The sequence below is a fragment of the Canis aureus genome, chromosome X (assembly GCF_053574225.1).
Source record: "Canis aureus isolate CA01 chromosome X, VMU_Caureus_v.1.0, whole genome shotgun sequence".
Classification (NCBI taxonomy): Eukaryota; Metazoa; Chordata; class Mammalia; order Carnivora; family Canidae; genus Canis; species Canis aureus.
In genome coordinates this window covers 80,548,158-80,571,759 of record NC_135649.1, presented here as the reverse complement: position 1 = coordinate 80,571,759, position 23,602 = coordinate 80,548,158, and the positions used below count along the sequence as shown (strand labels likewise).

Genomic DNA, 23,602 nt, shown 5'->3' with positions numbered 1-23,602 from the left:
GGATTTTTTGGTTCAAAGCTGGTAACTTAGTAAGAGAATGTAGATAGGAGATGAGAAAGAAAGCAGATTGTCATCTTTTAAAACAATATGAAGGATGATGTCTAGTAGGAGGATATTGGAGAGGCAACTGGAGTTAGAGGTGGTCAACGGGCAATGGAAGCTTTGGAACCAAATATGGGGTGGTGGACACCCAACAGAAGATCTTTATGAAAGAGATTAATTAGTCTGTTGCAGTTTTTTTTTAAAGAGATATACTTGCCTGGTGTTCACCAAATCTCAAGCACTATTCTAAGGACCTTAAGTCATTTAGACCTAATTACAATCCATTGTGTTAGCTTCCACTATTATCTTCATTATATAGATGAGGGAACTGAGGAGAGAGAGATTAGTACAATGGAAAATACACATTTAGTAATTGATGGGAAGAGAGAAGAGACTGAGGGATGCTGTGTGGAGGTGTGGAGTGTCAGAGCATGGAGGACTTTGTGGACAGCTGTTGCTTCATGAGGAATATTAGAAAGAGCAGCATTATGTTTAGAGGGGATTTTATGGAGGTTCTCCCATGGGTTATGTTCTGGAAATGCTCTTGTTCATTTCACTATAAAAGCCTACATGTGGATTAAATCTTATTTTTAAAATAATAAACAAATATATTGGTATTAAACAATAAACACAACAATTTTGTTCATGACCTGCTGGGCACCAATCATGGCTCACATGCTACCCTTTAAGCAGCACTGACTTTGTGAAAAGATAGCAGCTTTTGATATTAGGTAGAGTTGGGCTGGAATTTCAAGTCTCACATCTAATGCATTCAATTTTGTAATATCTATAAAAATGCTCATTCAGGCTAATGAAAATTTAGTGAAGGAAATGCATATACATCTATTAGCATACTTCCCAACATACATTAAATGTTTATATATCTTACTGTCTCTCTCTCCACTCCCTTATTTTCCATCTCACCTAAACCTATTTTTTCCTTTTCTCTCTTAGCTATATTGAACTACTCTGTAGGATTCCTAAATCAGATGCACTTTCTTTTATCTTTGTATTTTTGCATATGCTGTTCCCCTTCCAAGAACTCCTTCTTGCTATCTGCCACTTCTTCACTTGTCAATATTCCATATTCACCTTGCAGAACCAAATTTTTTTCTCTCCATTTAAGCTTTCCCTGATTCCTTCAAGCAGTGTGAGATGACTCCCATCTGTGCACTAATCCCTGTGTTTCTCATGTCTCTTCCTTGGGTATGAACCCTGACTCTAGTTATTTTACCTACGACCTACCCTGTCCAAACTCCCTTTCTTTTTTTTAAATTTATTTTTTATTGGTGTTCAATTTACTAACATACAGAATAACCCCCAGTGCCCGTCACCCATTCACTCCCATCCCCCGCCCTCCTCCCCTTCTACCACCCCTAGTTCGTTTCCCAGAGTTAGCAGTCTTTACATTCTGTCTCCCTTTCTGATATTTCCCACACATTTCTTCTCCCTTCCCTTATATTCCCTTTCACTATTATTTCTAGGGATGTGAAAGTGTAACTGGGCTAGGGTATCTGAAACCAAAACTGAGTCTGGGAAGGGGTAGACAGATTTTGGAGATTTTACTACTAGTTCCAGAGCATGCATATTGGGAGAATCTTAGGTGAATCTTAAGTTCAACAGCAATGCTGTGTTGATACCAAATAATTCCATCAATGATTGGTTTGAAGGGTCAGGACATAGAGGTGGGAGAATTAAGATTGAGCACTATAGTAGGCTAAATAATGGGCCACCAAAGATATCCACGTCCAATTGCCAAAACTTGGGAATATATTTCCTTACATGACAACAGGGATATTGCAGGTATAGTTTAGTGGGGAGATTATCCCGAATTATCCATGTAGGCCCAATGTAATCATATGAGTCCTTTTGAGAGGGAGGCAAGAGGCTCATAGTTAGATTCAGAAAAGGAGACCACAGAAGCAAAGGTCAGAGAAGAGATAGAATTGAATATGCTATACTACTGGCTATGGAGAAATGGCCCATGAGCCAAGGAATGTATAAGGTCCCTAGAAGATGAAAAAGAGAAAGGAATAGTTTGCCTCTTAGAGCCTCCAGAAGGAACACATCCCTACTGACACTTTGATTTTTATCCCAATAAGAGCATTTCTGAGTTCTGACCTCCAAAAATGAAGCAAAATAAACTTGTGGATTTTTTAAGCCATTAAGTTTGTGGAAATTCACCATGGTGACAATGGGAAACTAATTCAGGAAGGAACAATTGGGCACAGAATATAGGGTCTAAAAGTTAAAGGTAGAATCTGGGATGGGTCTCTGGAACTCTGTAGGTAGCAAAGTAGCTGTAGCTACTTTGTTTGTATGCTACAACTTGAACTGACCCAGTCCATCCAAGGTCACTTGAATGTGGAAAATAAGGGCATACACACAGACACACAGAGTATATGAAAACCATGGAAAATGCCAAAATGTGGCAGGTTCTCTTACATCAACTACCTAAGAGTCACACTATAAGAAGCAACAAACTCTCCTCTTCTCTGCCATCTGCCCAGCAGCTGCAAAGCAGCAACCATGCGTGAATGCATCTCCATCCACGTTGGCCAAGCTGGTGTCCAGATTGGCAATGCCTGGTGGGAGCTCTATTGCCTGGAACACGGCATTCAGCCCAGTGGCCAGATGCCAAGTGACAGGACCATTGGGGGAGGAGATCACTCCTTTAACACCTTCTTCAGTGAGACAGGTGCTGGCAAGCATGTGCCCAGGGCAGTGTTTGTAGACCTTGAGCCCACAGTAATTGATGAAGTTCACACTGGCACCTACCGCCAGCTCTTCCATCCTGAGCAGCTCATCACAGGCAAGGAAGATGCTGCCAATAACTATGCCTGAGGGCACTACACCATTGGCAAGGAGATCATTGACCTTGTCTTGGACCAAATTTGGAAACTGGGTGACCAGTGTATGGGTCTTCAGGGCTTCTTGATTTTCCACAGCTTTGGAGGGGGAACTGGTTCTGGGTTCACCTCCCTGCTGCTGATGGAATGTCTCTCTGTTGATTACGGCAAGAAGTCCAAGCTAGAGTTCTCCATCTACCCCACCCCCTAGGTGTCCACAACTGTAGTAGAGCCCTACAACTCCATCCTCACCACCCACACCACCCTGGAGCACTCTGATTGTGCCTTTATGGTAGACAATAAGGCCAACTATGATATTTGTCATGGAAATCTCGATATTGAATGCCCAACCTACACTAATCTAAATAGGTTGATAGGTCAAATTGTGTCCTCCATCACAATTTTCTTCCCTCAGATTTGACAGAGCCCTGAATGTTGATCTGACGGAGTTCCAGACCAATCTGATGCCCTATCCCCATATCCACTTCCCTCTGGCCACATATGCCTCTATCATCTCTGCTGAGAAAGCCTACCATGAACAGCTTTCTGTAGCAGAGATCACCAATGCATGCTTTGAGCCAGCCAACCAGATGGTGAAATGCGATCCTTGCCATGGTAAATACATGGCTTGCTGCCTGTTGTACCATGGTGATGTGGCTCCCAAAGATGTCAATGCTGCCATTGCCACCATCAAGACCAAGCATACCATCCAGTTTATGGACTTGTCCCCACTGGCTTCAAAGTGGGCATTAACTACCAGCCTCCCACTGTGGTACTCAGTGGAGACCTGGCCAAAGTACAGCAAGCTGTGTGCATGCTGAGCAACACCACAGCCATTTCTGAGGCCTGGGCTTGCCTGGACCACAAGTTTGACCTGATGTATGCCAAGCATGCCTTTGTTCACTGGTATGTGGGTGAGAGTATGGAGGAAGGAGAGTTTTCTGAGGCCCATGAGGGCATGGCTGCCCTGGAGAAGGATTATGAGGAGGTTGGTTGTGGATTCTGTTGAAAGAGAGGGTGAAGAAGAAGAGAGGAATACTAAACTTAAAAATGTCACAAAGGTGCTGCTTTTACAGGGAAGCTTATTCTGTTTTGAACATTGAAAAGTTGTGCTCTGATTAGTTAATTTGTATGTAGCAGTGTATACTGTCATAGACAATTACTGACCTATGCTTTAAAACACAATGCTTTGTTACAGACCCAAGCTGTCCATTTCTCTGATGGGTTTGAATAAAGTATTCCCTGTCTTAAATGAAAAAAAGGCCAAAATGTAATAACTGCCTCTATATGGAAAATGTATATTCTAGTAACAATTATAGGTTCCAGCACCACACACATGGAATTTTTGTTATATAGTATCTGTAGAATCCTTATGTATGACAGAAAAGTGATAAAATAAAACTTAAATAAAAAAGAAATATACCTATAATAGAGATTAATGATGGAATTGAACCATGCCACGGCATGTGATGGTGTTGAAGAGTTATGTGTGGGCAAGAATGGCTAGAGACCTCTCTACATTAAAAAGAACTTCCGTAATAGAAGTAATAACATGTAGAATATCCTCCCCAATGTGATGTCTGTCTTTAACGGAGAAAAGGATTTTATTGTATGGTTGTATGGGTGAGTGCTGGTGGTGGGCACTGGATAAGGTGGTGCACAGATAGTGGTTCAAATAACCACCATTTTATTACCTCTTAGATTATCTGCTGGTTATTTCTTTGGCTCCATTTGATATTGACTGAGTCATCAGTCATCCAAGGGCTTGGCCAGTCTGGAAATCTTACAGTTTATGTACACATCTGGGTCATTGGAAGGGCATAGTTGGAAACCTAGACTCAGTTGAGACTGCTAGGCCTTTCTCTTTTCATGTAGTCTCAGAGCCTCTCCCTCACTACTCTGACTCTCCAGTTTTATTTACAATAGAGTAGCAGAACTTCAGGCTCACAATAGTGTGAAATTGGAGGCTTCCAGGCTTTCCTAAAACTTAGACCTAGAAATGGCACAGCATCACTTCTTTATTCTTTAGTCATAAAGCTAGCCCATATTCAATGTAAAAAAATGACTATACAGAGCTGGGAAAACTGCCATAATTCATCAGAGGCTATCTTTGTAAACTAGTTAGCACAAATAGGAGACTGAGAACTAAGAGAAAGAGATATATGAAAGAAAATGAGTTCATTTATGCCTTCACTGAATTTGAGGTGCATCAAAGATATTCCAGTGGAAAAATCTTTGCAGTCAATTGGATATATTGGGCTAGAGTTGGTGGGAAGGGTTTAGCTGCTCAGTCTTCATCAAGGAATACCAAAGAATTGTAGCCTAGAGGAAATAAAAGAAGGATGTGGAGAGTGTCACCAAGTGTCAATGATTGCAGGGATTTTAACTAGGATGAAATGAGAGCTGATGAACATCCATTAGGATTTTTATGTTAGAGGTCATTGGTGGTGACCAAAGATGTATTGGTAACATGGTAGGTCAGAATTTATTTGATTGGGAAGCAGATATGGAATGACTACCAGAAATGTGAATTGAAGCAGGTAGGGTAGCCTGATATCTCAATCTTGAAAGAAATATAGAATAGTAGCAAGGGTGAAATGTGAAGGGCAAGTGAGGATTCTTATACTGGATTACCTATTTTCTTATTTTCTGTCCTTACTGTTAAAATGTTGGCTCATGGCCAACATTACTCTGATACCAAAACAGATAAAGACATCAGTGGGAAAGAGAATTATATGCCAATACCCCTAATGAACATAGATGAAAAATTATTGATAAAATACTAGCAAATTGAGTTCACTACTACATTAAAAAATCATTCACCACATTCAAGTGGGATTTATTCCTAGGTTTTAAGGGCGGCTTAATATTCAAAAATCAATCAATGTGATACATCAATAGGAGAAAGGATAAGAAACATGATCATAGCAATAGATGCAGGAAAAGCATTTGACAAAGTACAACATCCACTTATGATAAAAACTCTCAACCAAGTAGGTTTTTTCTTTTTCAAAAATTTTTAGGTTTTTAAAAAATTCCAGTTAACATACACTGTAATATTAATTTTAGGTGTACATTTTAGTGATTCAACACTTATATATGATACCCAGCACTCATGACAATAAGGGCACTCCTTAACTCCTGTCACCTAAATAACCCATTCCCCTCCCACCACCCCTCTCTATAGTTAGGAGTCTATTTCTTGGTTTTCCTCTCCACTCCCATGATTATTTGTTTTCTTTCTTAAATTGCACCTGTAAATGAAATCATATGGTATTTGTCTTTCTCTGACTTATTTTTCCTAACATAATACTCTCTAGCTCCATCCATATCATTGTAAATGGCAAGATTTCATTCTTTTTTTGGCTGAGTATTATTCCAGTATATCATTAAATATATATATATATATATATATATATATATACACACACACACACACACACATGCACAAGCACAAGCACATACCCCACATCTTCTTTACTAATTCATCAGTTGATGGACACTTGGGTTGTTTCCATAATTTAGCTATTATAGAATGCTGCTATAAACATCAAGGTGAAGTTTCCTTTTGAATTAGTGTTTCTGTACTCTTTGAGTAAACACCCAGCAGTTTAATTGCTGAATGGAAAGGTAGTTCTATTTTTAATTTTTTTTGAGGAAACCCCACAGATTCTCACAGTGGCTGCACGAGTTTGCATTCTCACCAAAAAGTCCTCAACAAAGTAGGTTTACTTTTTTTCTTAATTTTTTTATTGGAGTTCAATTTGCCAACATTTAGCATAACACCCAGTGCTCATCCCACCAAGTGACCCCTCAGTGCCCATCACCCAGTCACCCTAACCCCCCCCACCTACCTTTCCACTACCCCTTGTTCGTTTCCCAGAGTTAGGTGTTTCTCATGTAACAAAGTAGGTTTAAAGGGAACATACCTCAACATAATAAGGCCATATTAGATACATCTAACATCATCCTTAATGTGGAAAAAATGAACTTTTCCTCCAAAGTCATGAACCAGACCGGGATGTCCACTCTTATCACTTTTATAGTACCAAAAGTCCTAGCCACAGCAAGCAGACAACAAAAAGAAATAAAAGGAATCCAAATCAGTAAGAAAGAAGTAAAATTTAAACTGTTTGCAAATGACATGATACTGTATATAGAAAATCAGAAAGACCATAAAAAACTGCTAGAACTGATAAATGAATTCAGTAAAGTCATAGTACACAAAATCAATGCACAGAAATCTGTTGCATTTCTATATACCAATAATAAAGAAGCAGAAAGAGAAATTAATAAAGTAGTCCCATTTACAATTTTGCACCCAAAATAATAAAATATCTAGCAGTAAACCTACCAAAGAGATGAAAGACTTGTACTCTGAAAATTATTCAAAAATACTGAAAGAAACTGAAGATGACACAAAAAAGGACAAGACTTTTCTCATGGATTGGAAGAACCAATATTGTTAAAAGGTCTATACTGCCTGAAGCAACATACACTTTTAATCCAATCCCTATCAAAATACCAACATCATTTTTCACAGAACTAGAACAAACAATTCTAAAATTTGTATGGAACACAAAAGATGCCGAATAGACAAAGCAATCTTGAAAAGCAAAGCAAAGCTAGAGGTATCAAAATTCTGGGCATCAAGTTATATTTCAAAGCTGTAGAGATCAAAATAGTATGGTATTGGCACAAAAATAGACACACTGATCAATGGAACAGAATAGAAAACCCAGAAATGAACCCACACTATATAGTCAATTAATCTTCAATGAAGCACAAAGAATAACCAATGAGGAAAAGAAAATCTTGTCAATAAATTGTGTTGTGAAAACTAAACAGCAACATACAAAAGAATGAAACTGAACCACATTCTTTCACCATACAGAGAAATTCAAAATTTATTAAATACCTAAATGTGAGACCTTGATATCATAAAAATCCTAAAAGAGAACACAGGCAGTAATCTGACTGACATTGGCCATAGCAACATTTTTCTAGACATGTCTCCTAAAGTAAGCTAAAATAAACTATTTGGGGCCACATCAAAATAAAAATCTTCTGCACAGCAAAGGAAACAACCAACAAAAATAAAAGGTAGCCTATGGAATGGGAGAAAATATTTGCAAGTGACATATCTGATAAAGGGCTAGTATCCAAAATATGTAAAGAACTTAACAAAACTCAACACCCAAAAACAAATAACCTATTTAAAAATGGGAAGAAGATATGAGCAGACACTTCTGCAAAGAAGACATACAGATGACCAACAGATGTATGAAAAGATGCTCATCATGACTTATCACTAGGGAAATAAAACTGCAATGAGATAACACCTCACATGAGTCAGTATGGCTAAAATAAGAAACACAGGAAACAACAGGTGTTGGTGAGGATGTGCAGAAAAAGAAATCCTCATGCACTGTCAGCAATAAAAAACAATGAAATCTTGCCATTTGCAATGACATGGATGTAGCTAGTGAGTGTAATGCTAAGCAAAATAAGTCAGACAAAGAAAGACAAATACCATATGATTTCACTCATGTGGCATTTGAGAAACAGAATAAACAAGCAAAGGGGGAAAATGAGAGATTCAAACCAAGAAACAGACTCTTAAATATAGAGAACAAACTGAGGGGAGGTGGGAGTGGGTGAATAAAATATGTTATGGAGATTAAGGAGTGCACTTATCATGATGAGCACCAGATGATGTATGGAATTACTGAATCACTATATTGTACACCTCAAACAAATATAACACTATATGTTAACCACCTGGAATTAAAATAAAAGCTTTTTAAAAAATCAGCTTCATGAGTGGAGGAGTTACGTTTTTCTTATTATTTTCTAAGATATCCAGTGGTGACTGACACATAGTAGGTGCTTAATAGATATGTGCTGACCTCGCCTGCGCCCTCCCTGAGCCCGCGTCCTCCAACTCGCCCCACAGCCAGGGACACGTGCCGCACACCGACGCCGATGGAGCAGACATGGGCAGAGCGATGGTGGCCAGGCTCGGACTGGGGCTGCTGCTCCTGGTGCTGCTCCTACCCACGCAGATTTATTCAAATCAAACAACTGTTGTAACACTTTCAAGTAACTCCTCCCAGAGTACCTCGACTGCCCCAAATCCAGCAAATACTACCACCACACCAACTGGCGGTGCTCTGCTGTCAACAGCCAGTCTCTTCCTGATCTCGTTCTCCCTTCTACATCTCTACTGTTAAAAGACTCAGGCCAAGAAACGTCTATACTTCCCCATCTTCTAAACCCAATCCAAATGGCGTCTAGACATCCAGTGTGACAAGGAAAAAAAAACAGGTCTTCATTGAATTTGCTAATTCCACACCTTATTTTATTGACACAAAATGTTGAGGATCCCAAATTTGATTGGTTTGAAGAACATGTGAAGGGTTTGACTAGATGATGAATGTCTATTAAATCTACTGGAGTTTCATGTACAAGATGAAGAGACAACATCCAAGATTAGATAAGAGATAATTTCTTTAAATGTGGCTTAAGAAGTATGGACATGTAAAATTCTACCTTGAAAGTGAGAATAGATTTTATCTTACCTAGATGTAAAAGATGGGACGTGAACAGATTCAGTTTTCATTCCATTCATTAAATCTTTAAGGCCATAGAACAGTTAATACAAAAAGCTTCCATGATTCTATTTATATGTACATTAGAAGGAACTTCCAGGTGTTACTGTAAATCCTCAATGCATTGTTTCAGCAGTACTAATTTAATGCCTATGTACTCTAGATAAAAGTTTTACATTGTTAAGCTATCACTGTTTCTTGGGAACTGAACTCTTTCCTCTGAGGCTTTGGCTTTGACATTGAATTTGATTTTTTTAAATTTTTATTTATTTGTGATAGTCACACACAGAGAGAGAGAGAGAGAGAGAGAGAGGCAGAGACATAGGCAGAGGGAGAAGCAGGCTCCACGCACCGGGAGCCCGATGTGGGATTCGATCCCGGGTCTCCAGGATCGCACCCTGGGCCAAAGGCAGGCGATAAACCGCTGCGCCACCCAGGGATCCCACATTTGATTTTTTATAAAGTAATTGACATGTGCCAGGGCAATGATGGATTGGAATCTATCCCCAATTGTGAAGCATAACGAATAAATTTTGCTTAAATACTTATCACTTATTCCTATTGAAAAAAAATAGATATGTGCTGAATCAATACCCCCAAAGCAAAGGGGTTCATTAACTATCAAAAACTGTGGAATGTTCTACTATAAAGTGATTAAACAAAATGAGGTAGTTCTATTTGTATTTGAGAGTGATTAAGGCCAAAACTGTACTTTTGAGAAAACAAAAAATCAAACTGCAGAATCATGAGTGTAATTTATTTTTTTAAATTGGAATTCAATTTCCCAACATTTAGCATAACACCCAGTGCTCACCCACCAAGTGCCGCCCTCAGTGCCCATCATCCAGTCACCCTACCCCCACCCATCTCCCTTCCCACTACCCCTTGTTCATTACCCAGAGTTAGATGTCTCAAAAGTTTTGTCACCCTCACTGATATTTTCACTCATTTTCTCTCCCTTCCCTTTATTCCCTTTCACTAATTTTTATATTCTCAAAATGAATGAGACCATATTATGTGTGTCCTTTGCTGACTGACTTATTTCACTCAGAATAATGCCCTCCAGTTCCATCCACGTCGAAGCAAATGGTGGGTATTTGTCATTTCTAATGGCTGAGTAATATTCCATTGTATACATAAACCACATCTTCTTTACACATTCATCTTTTGATGGACACCAAGGCTCCTTCTACAGTTCAGGTACTGTGGACATTGCTGCTATAAACATCGGGGTGCAGGTGTCCTGGCGTTTCACTGCATCTGTATCTTTGGGGTAAATCCCCAGCCCTACAATTGCTGGGTCATAGGGCAGATCTATTTTTCACTCTTTGAGGAACCTCCACACAGTTTTCCAGAGTGGCTGTACCAGTTCACATTCCCACCAACAGTGCAAGAGGATTCCCCTTTCTCCGCATCCTCTCCAACTGTTGTTGTTTCCTGTCTTGTTCATGTTCACCATTCTCACTGGTGTGAGGTGGTATCTCATTGTGGTTTTGATTTGGATTTTGCTGATAACCAGTGATGCGGAGCATTTTCTCATGTGCTAGTGGGCCATGTTGATGTCTTCCTCTGTGAAATTTCTGTTCATGTCTTTTGCCCTTTCATAATTGGATTGTTTTTTTCCTTGCTGTTGAGTTTAATAAGTTCTTTATAGATCTTGGATACAAGCCCTTTATCTGATAGGTCATTTGCAAATATCTTCTCCCTTTTGGTCAGTTGTCTTTTAGTTTAGTTGACTGTATCCTTTGCTGTGCAGAGCTTTTTATCTTGATGAAGCCCCAATAATTCATTTTTGCTTTTGTTTCTATTGCATTCATGGATGTATCTTGCAAGAAGTTTCTGTGGCCAAGTTCCAAAAGGGGGTTTCCTGTGTTCTCCTCTAGGATTTTGATGGATTATGGTCTCGCATTTAGATCTTTCATCCATTTTTAGTTTCTCTCTGTGTATGGTGTAAGAGAATGGTCTAGTTTCATTCTTCTGCATGTGGATGCCCCATTTTCCCAGCACCATTTATTGAAGAGACGGTCTTTTTTCCAGTGGATAGTCTTTCCTGCTTTGTCGAATATTAGTTGACAATAAACTTGAGGGTCCACTTCTGGATTCTCTATTGTGTTCCATTGATCTATGTGTCTGTTTTTGTGCCAGTACCACACTATCTTGATGACCACAGCTTTGTAGTACAACCTGAAATCTGGCCTTGTGATGCCCCCAGCTATGGTTTTCTTTTCAATATTCCCCTGGCTACTCGGGGTCTTTTCTGATTCCACACACATTTTAAGATGATTTGTTCCAGCTGTCTGAAGAAAGTCCATGCTATTTTGATAGGGACTGAATTAAATGTGTAAATTGTCCTGAGTAACATTGACATTTTTTCAGTTATTAATTCTTCCAATCCATGAGCATGGAATATTTTTGCATCTCTTTGTGCCTTCCTCAATTGCTTTCAGAAGTGATCTACAGTTTTTAGGGTGTAGATCACTTACGTTTTGGTTAGGTTTATTCCTAGGTATCTTATGCTTTTGGGTGCCAATGTCAATGGGACTGACTCCTTAATTTCTCTTTCCTCAGTCTCATTGTTAGTGTACAGAAATTCCACTGACTTCTGGGCATTGTTTTTGTATCCTGCCACACTGTTGAATTGCTGTAGGAGTTCTAGCAATCTTGGGGTGGAGTCTTTGGGTTTTCCATGTACAGTATCATGTCATCTGTGAAGAGAGAGAGTTTGACTTCTTCTTTGCCAATTTGAATGCCTTTTATTTCTTTTTGTTGCCTGATTGCTGAGGCTAGGACTTCTAGTACTATGTTGAATAGCAGTGGTGAGAGTGGACATCCCTGTCTTGTTCCTGATCCTAGGGGAAAGGGTCCCAGGGTTTCCCCATTGAGAATGATATTTGCTGTGGGCTTTTCGTAGATGGCTTTTAAGATTCTGAGGAATGTTCCCTCTATCCCTACGCTCTAAAGAGTTTTGATCAGGAGTGGATGCTGTATTTTGTCAAATGCTTTCTCTGCATCTATTGAGAGGATCATATGGTTCTTGTTTTTTCTCTTGCGATATGATCAATCACATTGATTGCTTTATGAGTGTTGAACCAGCCTTGCATCTCAAGACAAATCCCACTTGGTCATGGTGAATAATCTTCTTAATGTACTGTTGGATCCTATTGGCTAGTATCTTGTTGAGAATTTTTGCATCCATAGTCATCAGGGATATTGGTCTATACCTTTTCGGTGGGGTCTTTGTCTGGTTTTGGAATTAAGGTGATGCTGGCCTCATAGAACAAGTTTGGAAGTATTCTGTCTCTTTATATCCTTTGGAACAGCTTTAGTAGAATAAGTATTGTTTCTTCTTAAACGTTTGATAGAATTCCCCTAGAAGCCATCTGGCCCTGGACTTTTGTGTCTTGGGAGGTTTTTGACGACTGCTTCAATTTCCTCCCTGGTTATGAGCCTGTACAGGTTTTCTATTTCTTCCTGTTCCAGTTTTGGTAGTTTCTGGTTTTCCAGAAATGTGTCCATTTCTTCTAGATTGCCTAATTTGTTGGCGCATAGCTGCTCATAAGTGTTTAAAATTGTTTGTATTTCCTTGGTATTGGGTTTGATCTCTCCTTTTTCATTTGTGATTTTATTAATTTGAGTCTATTCTGTTTTCTTTTTAATAAGGCTGGCTAATGGTTTATCTATCTTATTAATTCTTTCAAAGAACCAACTTCTAGTTCTGTTGATCTGTTCTACAGTTCCTCTAGTCTCTATTTCATTGAGTTCTGCTTGAATCTTTATTAACTCTCTTCTTATGCTGGCTGTAGGTTTATTTGCTGTTCTTTCTCCAGAAAATGAATTATTGGGACTTCATCAAGATAAAAGGCTTCTGCACAGCAAAAGAAACAGTCAACAAAAATAAAAGACTACCACTGCTATTCAACATAATACTAGAAGTCCTAGCCTCAGCAATCAGACAACAAAAAGAAATAAAAGGCATTAAAATTGGCAAAGAAGAAGTCAAACTCTCCCTCTTCGCAGATGACATGATACTCTACATGGAAAACCCAAAGAGCTTCTGCACATCAAAAGAAACAGTCAACAAAACTAAAAGACAATCTACAGAATGGGAGAAGATATTTGCAAGTTACATATCACATAAAGGGCTAGTTTCCAAGATCTATAAAAAACGTATTAAACTCAACAGCAAAGAAACAAATAATCCAATCATGAAATTGGCAAAAGACATGAACAGAAATCTCACAGAGGAAGACATAGACATGGCCCACAAGCACAGGAGAAAATGCTCTGCATCACTTGCCATCAGGGAAATATAAATCAAAACCACAATGAGATACCACATCACACCAGTAAGAATGGGGAAAATTAACAAGGCAGGAAACAACAAATGTTGGAGAGGATGTGGAGAAAAGGGAACACTCTTGCACTGGTGGTGGGAATGTGAAGTGGTGCAGCCACTCTGGAAAACTGTGTGGAGGTTCCTCAAAGAGTTAAAAATAGATCTGTCCTACGACCCAGCAATTGCACTGTTGGGGATTTACCTCAAAGATACAGATGCAATGAAATGCCGGGACACCTGCACTCCAATGTTTTTAGCAGCAATGTCCACAATAGCCAAACTGTGGAAGGAGCCTCGGTGTCCATCGAAAGATGAATGGATAAAGAAGATGTGGTTTATGTATACAATGGAATATTACTCAGCCATTAGAAACGACAAATACCCACCATTTGCTTTGACGTGGATGGAACTGGAGGGTATTATGCTGAGTGACATAAGTAAATCGGAGAAAGACAAACATTATATGATCTCATTCATTTGGGGAATATAAAAAATAGTGAAAGGGAATAAAGGGGAAAGGAGAAAAAATAAGTGGGAAATATCAGAAAGGGAGACAGAACATGAGAGACTCCTAACTCTGGGAAAGGAACTAGGGGTGGTGGAAGAGGAAGTGGGCGGGGGGTGGGGGTGACTTGGTGACAGGCACTGAGGTGGGCACTTGATGGGATGAGCACTGGGTGTTATTCTATATGTTGACAAATTGAACACCAATAAAAAATAAATTAAAAAAATAAATAAATAAAACTTTTGAATCTGAAAACAAAATAAATAAATACAAATGGCCCAAACGTATCAGTTAAAAGGCAAAGATCATCAGAAAAAATAAAAGTATGACCCAAATATATGCTGTTTACAAAATACCTATTTCATATATAATATATATCATATATATATATCATATATAATATATATCATATATCATATATAGGCATGATAGGAGCAATATGATAGAACGAAATAACCCATGCAAAAAAATTATCAGAAGATAATGGCAATTATATTAATACCAAAGTAGACTTCCAACAAATTACCAACAATAATGAGGTACATTTCTATCAGTCTAATGATAAAATGATCAATTCACCAAGAGAATATAACAATCTTAAATATATATTCACTGAAAAACAGAGCGTTACAATATATGAAGAAAAAAATGGCAGAATTGAGAAGAGAAATAGATAAATATACAAATACAGTTGGAGATTTCAACACTTTTCCATCATAACATAATTAACAAAGAGAAAATCAACAATAAGAAGAAACAATATGATTACGCAACTAGTTTTCATTAACAATTTTAAACACTACACCCAATAATAATAGAATACACATTCTTTCAAAGTGCATATGGAACATGAAATAAGATAGAACATATTCAGAGTCATAAAATAAGTCTTAATCAACTAAAAATAATTGAAATAACATGCAGAATATTCTTTGACCATAAAAGAACTAAACTAGAAATTAAAGAAGGATAATAGTAAAAATCTCATATAATGGGAAATTAAACAATATATTTACATTTAATTCATTAGTGAAAAAAGAAATCTCAAGGGAAATTAGTAAAATTTTAAAAATGAATGAAAGATACAAAAGAAACTTTGTGAGGCACAGTTAAAGCAGTACTTACAGGGGAGATTCATAGTAGTACATGACTACTGTAAAAAAAAAGTGTCAAATCAATATTCCACATTTCTAGTTTGAGAAGTGAAAGAATGAAGAGTGAAATAAATCCAAATTAAGCAGAACAATAAATGGAAGTGCAAAAAATAAAGAAAAAGATAATAGAAAAGAAATAGGATCAATATAACAAAAAAGTTTTGTAAATATGAATAGAATTGATAAATCTCTAGCAAAAATGACAAAGAGAAAATAAACAATGTATATAATATTAGGAAATGAAAGAGAGGATCTCATTTTAGAACCTTCAGACATTAAGGGGATAATAAGGGAATGCTATGAACAATCCTAAGTATATAATTTAATTGATGTAGATAAAATGGAGAAGTTTAATGAAAAACACAAACTACTAAAACTCACTAAGATAAAATGAATATTCCTATATATCTAAGACATTAAATTCATAGTTTACAACTACTCAAAAAAATTAACTTACAGGCCCAGATCACTTCACTGGTGAATACTACCAAATACTTAAGAAAGAAATAACATCAGTTTGACACGGTATACTAAAGAAAACAGAACCAGAGGAAAACTTCCTCACTCATTTTATAAGGAAAAATTGACATTGATACCAAATCAAAGATAACTGAAAAAAAAGGAAGATCATATCTCTAATAAATACAGAGATAAAAACACTCAATACACTTTTTTAATCTAAATCCAGCAATAACATAAAAATAATAATATAAGAAATACAAATTAAAACTACAATTACATATAATCTCACAAGGGGGAGGCGGGGCAAGATGGTGGAAGAGTAGGGTCCCCAAGCCACCTGTCCCAACCAACTTACTTAGATAACTTTCAAATCATCCTGAAAACCTACGAATATAGCCTGAGAACAGCTGGAATGGTACAGAGAGAAGATTTACCACTTGTATCAAGTACAACTTGTTTTTAGCCACTCTGCACTGAGCAAAATGACTAGAAAGAAGAACCCACCACAAAAGAAAAAAATCGGAAGCAGTACTCTCTCCCACAGAGTTATAAAATTTGGATTACAATTCAATGTCAGAAAGCCAATTCAGAAGCACAATTGCAAAGCTACTAGTGGCTCTAGAAAAAAGCAGAAAGGATTCAAGAGACTTCATGACTGCAGAATTTAGATCAAATCAGGCTGAAATTAAAAATCAATTAAATGAGACGCAATCCAAACTGGAGGTCCTAACGATGAGGGTTAATGAGGTAGAAGAACAGTGAGTGACATAGAAAACAAGCGATGGCAAGGAAAGAAGCTGAGGAAAAAAGAGAAAAACAATTGAAAAACCATGAGGAAAGGTTAAGGGAAATAAATGACAGCCTCAGAAGGAAAAATCGACGTCTAACTGGGATTCCAGAGGGCACCAAAGGGGACAGAGGACCAGAAAGTATATTTGAATAAATCATAGCTGAGAACTTCCCTAACTTGGGAAGGGAAACAGTCATTTAGATCCAAGAGATAGAGAACCCCCCCAAAGTCAATACAAATCATTCAACACCTCAACATTTCATAGTGAAAAGTGCAAATTCCAAAGATAAAGAGAAAATCCTTAAAGCAGCAAGAGACAAGAGATCCCTAACCTTTATGGGGAGAAGTATTAGGTTAACAGCAGAAATCTCCACAGAGACCTGGCAGGCCAGAAAGGGCTGGCAGGATACACTCAGGGTCCTAAATGAGAAGAACATGCAGCCAAGCATACTATATCCAGCAGGGCTCTCATTCAGAATAGAAGGAGAGATAAAGAGCTTCAAAGACAGGCAAGAACTGAAAGAATATGTGACCACCAAACCAGCTCTGCAAGAAATATTAAGGGGGACTCTGTAAAAGAAAGAGCAAGTCCAAGAAATAATCCACAAAAACAGGGACTGAATAGGTATCATGATGACACTAAATTCATATCTTTCAATAGTAACTCTGAACGTGAATGGGCTTAATGATCCCATGAAAAGGCGCAGGGTTTCAGACTGGATAAAAAAGCAAGACCCATCTATTTGCTGTCTACAAGAGACTCATTTTAGACCTAAGGACACCTCCAGCCTGAAAATGAAAGGTTGGAAAACCATTTACCATTCAAATGACCCTCAAAAGAAAGGAGGGGTAGCCATCCTCATATCAGATAAATTAAAAGTTATTCCAAACACTGTAGAAAGAGATGAGAGGGACACTGTATCCTACTTAAAGGATCTATCCAACAAGAGGATTTAACAATCATCAATATGTGGGACCCAGGAAATTTAACAAAATCCCCTACCCCTGAACAAGCAGAGCAGGGCTGACTCTATTTTGTGCTGCACCCACCTTGTGCTGACCTACTTATTACTTAGGGCACTGCCCCGCCCTAATCAAAGACCAGGGCACACCCTAATTGGAAATCCGGCTCAGTGGACCAGCATGACAGTGCAACTTTCTGTGTATCCCATTGGCCACTGGCCCCTATAAAGTTGCTAAGCCTCTTAGTCTCGGGGTCCAAGTCCCTGCTCCCGTACGTCGGGTATACTTGGACCCAGACTCGAGCTTGTAAATAAACCCTCGTGTGTTTGCTCCTTGGTGGTTTCTCGGATTCGCGATCTTGGGCACAAAATTTGGGGGCTCATCCGGGATCCAAGAAACCTCCAGGACCCCATCCGGAGGGTTGACTCAACTTTTTCCACCTTTTGTGGGCATATTTTCTGAGAGCTCTAAACTGTACTTTTACCTGTAGGAATTCCAATCTGTATTGGGTCGGCATTGGCTTAGGTGGACGCGCTGGTGGGCCGTCGACCCAGGGTCTTGAGGAGACGTCCCTTGCCCCTGCCTGGAGGACGGGGTCCTCATCTGTAAGGAGGGCCAGCTGCCATCCTTTCAGGTTACTTTCTGTTTTGTCTCTGCGGCCGCATGGAACGTTTGTTTGTCTGTTACCGTGTTCTTGTTAACTGTTTGCACATTTGTCTGTGTTACTATGTCCTTGTTAACTGTTTATGCGTTTGTCTGTGTTCTTGGGTCCTTGTTAATCATCTTTTTTTTTAAAATAAATTTATTTTTTATTGGTGTTCTATTTACCAACATACAGAATAACACCCAGTGCCATCCCATCAAGTGCCCCCCTCAGAGCCTGTCACCCATTCCCCCACCCTCCGCCCTCCTCCCCTTCCACCACCAGTAGTTCGTATAATTTTCCTTTTTTTTAATAAATTAATTTTTTATTGCTGTTCAATGTACCAACATACAGAATAACACCCAGTGCTCATCCCGTCAAGTGTCCCCCTCAGTGCCTGTCACCCACTCGCCCCCACCACCCGCCCTCCTCCGCTTCCACCACCCCTAGTCCATTTCCCAGAGTTAGGAGTCTTTAAGTTTTGTCTCCCTTTCTGATATTTCCCACACATTTCTTCTCCTTTCCCTTATATTCCCTTTCACTATTATTTATATTCCCGAAATGAATGAGAACATACAATGTTTGTCCTTCTCGATTCACTTACTTCACTCAGCATAATACCCTCCAGTTCCATCCACGTCAAAGCAAATGGTGGGTATTTGTCGTTTCTAATGGCTGAGTAATATTCCATTGTATACATAAACCACATCTTCTTTATCCATTCATCTTTTGATGGACACCGAGGCTCTTCCACAGTTTGGCTATTGTGAACATTGCTGCTATAAACATTGGGGTGCATGTGTCCTGGCGTTTCATTGCATCTGAATCTTTGGGGTAAATCCCCAACAGTGCAATTGCTGAGTTGTAGGGCAGGTCTATTTTTAACTCTTTGAGGAATCTCCACACAGTTTTCCAGAGTGGCTGCACCAGTTCACATTCCCACCAACAGTTTGAGAGGGTTCCGCTTTCTCCACATTCTCACCAACATTTGTTGTTTCCTGCCTTGTTGATTTTCCCCATTCTTACTGGTGTGAGGTGGTATCTCATTGTGGTTTTGATTTGTATTTCCCTGATGGCAAGTGACGCAGAGCATTTTCTCATGTGCATGTTGGCCATGTCTATGACATCCTCTGTGAGATTTCTGTTCATGTCTTTTGCCCATTTCATGATTGGATTGTTTGTTTCCTTGGTGTTGTGTTTAATAAGTTCTTTATAGATCTTGGAAACTAGCCCTTTATCTGATACGTCATTTGCAAATATCTTCTCCCATTCTGTAGGTTGTCTTTTAGTTTTGTTGACTGTATCCTTTGCTGTGCAAAAGCTTCTTATCTTGATGAAGTCCCAATAGTTCATTTTTGCTTTTGTTTCCTTTGCCTTCCTGGATGTATCTTGCAAGAACTTTCTGTGGCCAAGTTCAAAAAGGGTGTTGCCTGTGTTCTCCTCTAGAATTTTGAGGGAATCTTGTCTCACATTTAGATCTTTCATCCATTTTGAGTTTATCTTTCTGTATGGTGAAAGGGAGTGGTCTAGTTTCATTATTCTGCATGTGGATGTCCAATTTTCCCAGCACCATTTATTGAAGAGACTGTCTTTCTTCCAGTGGATAGACTTTCCTCCTTTATCGAATATTAGTTGACCATAAAGTTGAGGGTCCACTTCTGGATTCTCTACTCTGTTCCATTGACCTATGTGTCTGTTTTTGTGCCAGTACCACACTGTCTTGATGACCACAGCTTTGTAGTACAATCTGAAATCTGGCCTTGTGATGCCCCCAGATATGGTTTTCTTTTTTTAAAATTCCCCTGGCTATTCGGGGTCTTTTTTGATTCCACACAAATCTTAAAATACTTTGTTCTAACTCTCTGAAGAAAGTCCATGGTATTTTGATAGGGATTGCATTAAACGTGTAAATTGCCCTGGGTAACATCGATATTTTCACAATATTAATTCTGCCAATCCATGAGCATGGAATATTTTTCCATCTCTTTGTGTCTTCCTCAATTTCTTTCAGAAGTGTTCTATAGTTTTTAGGGGATAGATCCTTTACCTCTTTCGTTAGGTTTATTCCTAGGTATCTTATGCTGTTGGGTGTAATTGTAAATGGGATTGACTCCTTCATTTCTCTTTCTTCAGTCGCATTGTTAGTGTATAGAAATGCCACTGATTTCTGGGCATTGATTTTGTATCCTGCCACGCTGCCAGATTGCTGTATGAGTTCTAGGAATCATGGGTTGGAGGCTTTTGGGTTTTCCATGTAGAGGATCATGTCATTGACGAAGAGGGAGAGTTTGACTTCTTCTTTGCTAATTTAAATGCCTTTAGTGTCTTTTTGTTGTCTGATTGCTGAGGCTAAAACTTCCAATACTATGTTGAATAGCAGTGGTCAGAATGGACATCCCTGTCTTGTTCCTGATCCTAGGGGAAAGGCTCCCAGTGATTCCCCATTGAGAATGATATTTGCTGTGAGCTTTTCGTAGATGGCTTTTAACATGTCGAGGAAAGTTCCCTCTATCCCTACACTCTGAAGAGTTTTGATCAGGAATGGATGCTGTATTTTGTCAAATTCTTTCTCTGCATCTAATGAGAGGATCCTATAGTTCTTGGTTTTTCTCTTGCTGATATGATGAATCACATTGATTGTTTTACGAGTATTGAACCAGCCCTGTGTCCCGGGGATAAATCCTACTTGGTCATGGTGAATAAATTTCTTAATGTACTGTTGGATCCTATTGCTTAGTATCTTGTTGAGAATTTTTGCATCTTTGTTCATTACGGATATTGGTCTGTAATTCTCGTTTTTGGTGGGGTTTTTGTCTGGTTTTGGAAATAAGGTGATACTGGCCTCAAAGAACGAATTTGGAAGTACTCCATCTCTTTCTATCTTTCCAAACAGCTTTAGTAGAATAGGCATGATTTCTTCTTGAAACGTTTGATAGAATTCCCCTGGGAAGCCATCTGGCCCTGGACTCTTGTGTCTTGGGAGGTTTTTGATGACTGCTTCAATTTCCTCCCTTTCCTGGTTATTGGCCTGTTCAGGTTTTCTATTTCTTCCTGTCCCAGTTTTGGTAGTTTGTGGCTTTCCAAGAATGTGTCCGTTTCTTCTAGATTGCTTAATTTATTGGCATATAGCTGTTCATAACATGTTTTTAAAATCGTTTGTATTTCCTTGGTGTTGGTAGTGATCTCTCCTTTCTCATTCATGATTTTATTAATTTGAGTCTTCTCTCTCTTCTTTTTAATAAGGCTGGCTAATGGTTTATCTATCTTATTAATTCTTTCAAAGAACCAACTCCTGGTTCTGTTGATCTGTTCCACAGTTCTTCTGGTCTCGATTTCATTGAGTTCTGCTCGAATTTTAATTAACTCTCTTCTTCTGTTGGGTGTAGGGTCCATCTGCTGTTTTTTCTCTAGCTCCTTTATGTGTAATGTTAGCTTTTGTATTTGAGTTCTTTCAGCTTTTGAATGGATGCTTGTATTGCGATGTATTTCCCCCTCAGGACTGCTTTTGCTGCATACCAAAGATTTTGAATGGTTGTATCTTCATTCTCATTAGTTTCCATGAATCTTTTTAATTCTTCCTTAATTTCCTGGTTGACCCTTTCATCTTTTAGCAGGATGGTCCTTAACCTCCACGTGTTTGAGGTCCTTCCATACTTCTTGTTGTGATTTAGTTCTAATTTCAAGGCATTATGGTCTGAGAATATGCGGGGACGATCCCAATCTTTTGGTATCGGTTCATACCCAATTTGTGACCCAGTATGTGGTCTATTCTGGAGAAAGTTGCATGTGCACTTGAGAAAAATGTGTATTCAGTTGCGTTTGGATGTAAAGTTCTGTAGATATCTGTGAAATCCATCTGGTCCAGTGTATCTTTTAAAGCTCTAATTTCTTGGGAGATGTTGTGCTTAGAAGAACTATCGAGGGTAGAAAGCACTAGATTGAGTCACCAAGTATAAGTGTATTATTATCTAAGTATTTCTTCACTTTGGTTATTAATTGGTTTAAATATTTGACAGCTCCCACATTCGGGGCATATATATTGAGGATTGTTAAGTCCTCTTGTTGGATAGATCCTTTAAGTATGATATAGTGTCCCTCTTCATCTCTCACTACAGTCTTCGGGGTAAATTTTAGTTTATCTGATATAAAGATGGCTACCCCTGCTTTCTTTTGAGGACCATTTGAATGGTAAATGGTTCTCCAACCTTTTATTTTCAGGTTGTAGGTGTCCTTTTGTCTAAAATGAGTCTCTTGTAGACAGCAAATGGATGGGTCCTGCTTTTTTTATCCAGTCTGAAACCCTGCGCCTTTTGATGGGGTCATTAAGCCCGTTCACATTCAGAATTACTATTGACAGATATGAGTTTAGTTTCATCATGATATCTACTCAGTCCTTGTTTTTGTGGATTGTTCCACTGGACTTCTTCTTAAAGGGCAATTTTAAGAGTCCCCCTTAAAATTTCTTGCAGAGCTGGTTTGGAGGTCACATATTCTTTCAGTTCCTGCCTGTCTTGGAAGCTCTTTATCTCTCCTTCCATTTTGAATGAGAGCCTTGCTGGATAAAGTATTCTTGGTTGCATGTTCTTCTCATTTAGGACCCTGAATATATCTTGCCAGCCCTTTCTGGCCTGCCAGGTCTCTGTGGAGAGGTCTGCTGTTACCCTAATACTCCTCCCCATAAAAGTCAGGGATTTCTTGTCTCTTGCTGCTTTAAGGATCTTCTCTTTATCTTTGGAATTTGCAAGCTTCACTATTAAATGTCACGTTTTTGAACGGTTTTTATTGATTTTAGGAGGGATCTCTCTATTTCCTGGATCTGAATGCCTGTTTCCCTTCCCAGATCAGGAAAGTTTTCAGCTAGGATTTGTTCAAATACATATTCTGTACCTCTGTCCCTTTCGGCGTCCTTGGGAACCCCAATTAAACGTAGGTTTTTCTTCCTCTGGCTGTCGTTTATTTCTCTTAATCAGTCTTCATGGTCTTTTAATTGTCTGTCTCCTTTTTCCTCAGTTTCCCTCTTTGCCATCAACTTGTCTTCTATGTCACTCACTTGTTCTTCCACCTCGTTAACCCTCGTTGTTAGGACTTCTAGTTTGTTTTTTTTTTTTTTTTTTTTGTTTTTCTTTTTCTTTTTTTTATTGGTGTTCAATTTACTAACATACAGAATAACACCCAGTGCCCGTCACCCATTCACTCCCACCCCCCGCCCTCCTCCCCTTCTACCACCCCTAGTTCGTTTCCCAGAGT

General features: G+C 38.7%; 2 pseudogenes; both read left to right on the top strand.

The window, feature by feature from the left end:
* Nucleotides 1-2,571: 2,571 nt before the first annotated feature.
* Nucleotides 2,572-3,714, top strand: LOC144307623 (tubulin alpha-1A chain pseudogene; annotated as a pseudogene).
* Nucleotides 3,515-3,900, top strand: LOC144308922 (tubulin alpha chain pseudogene; annotated as a pseudogene).
* The last annotated feature ends 19,702 nt before the right edge of the window (nt 3,901-23,602 follow it).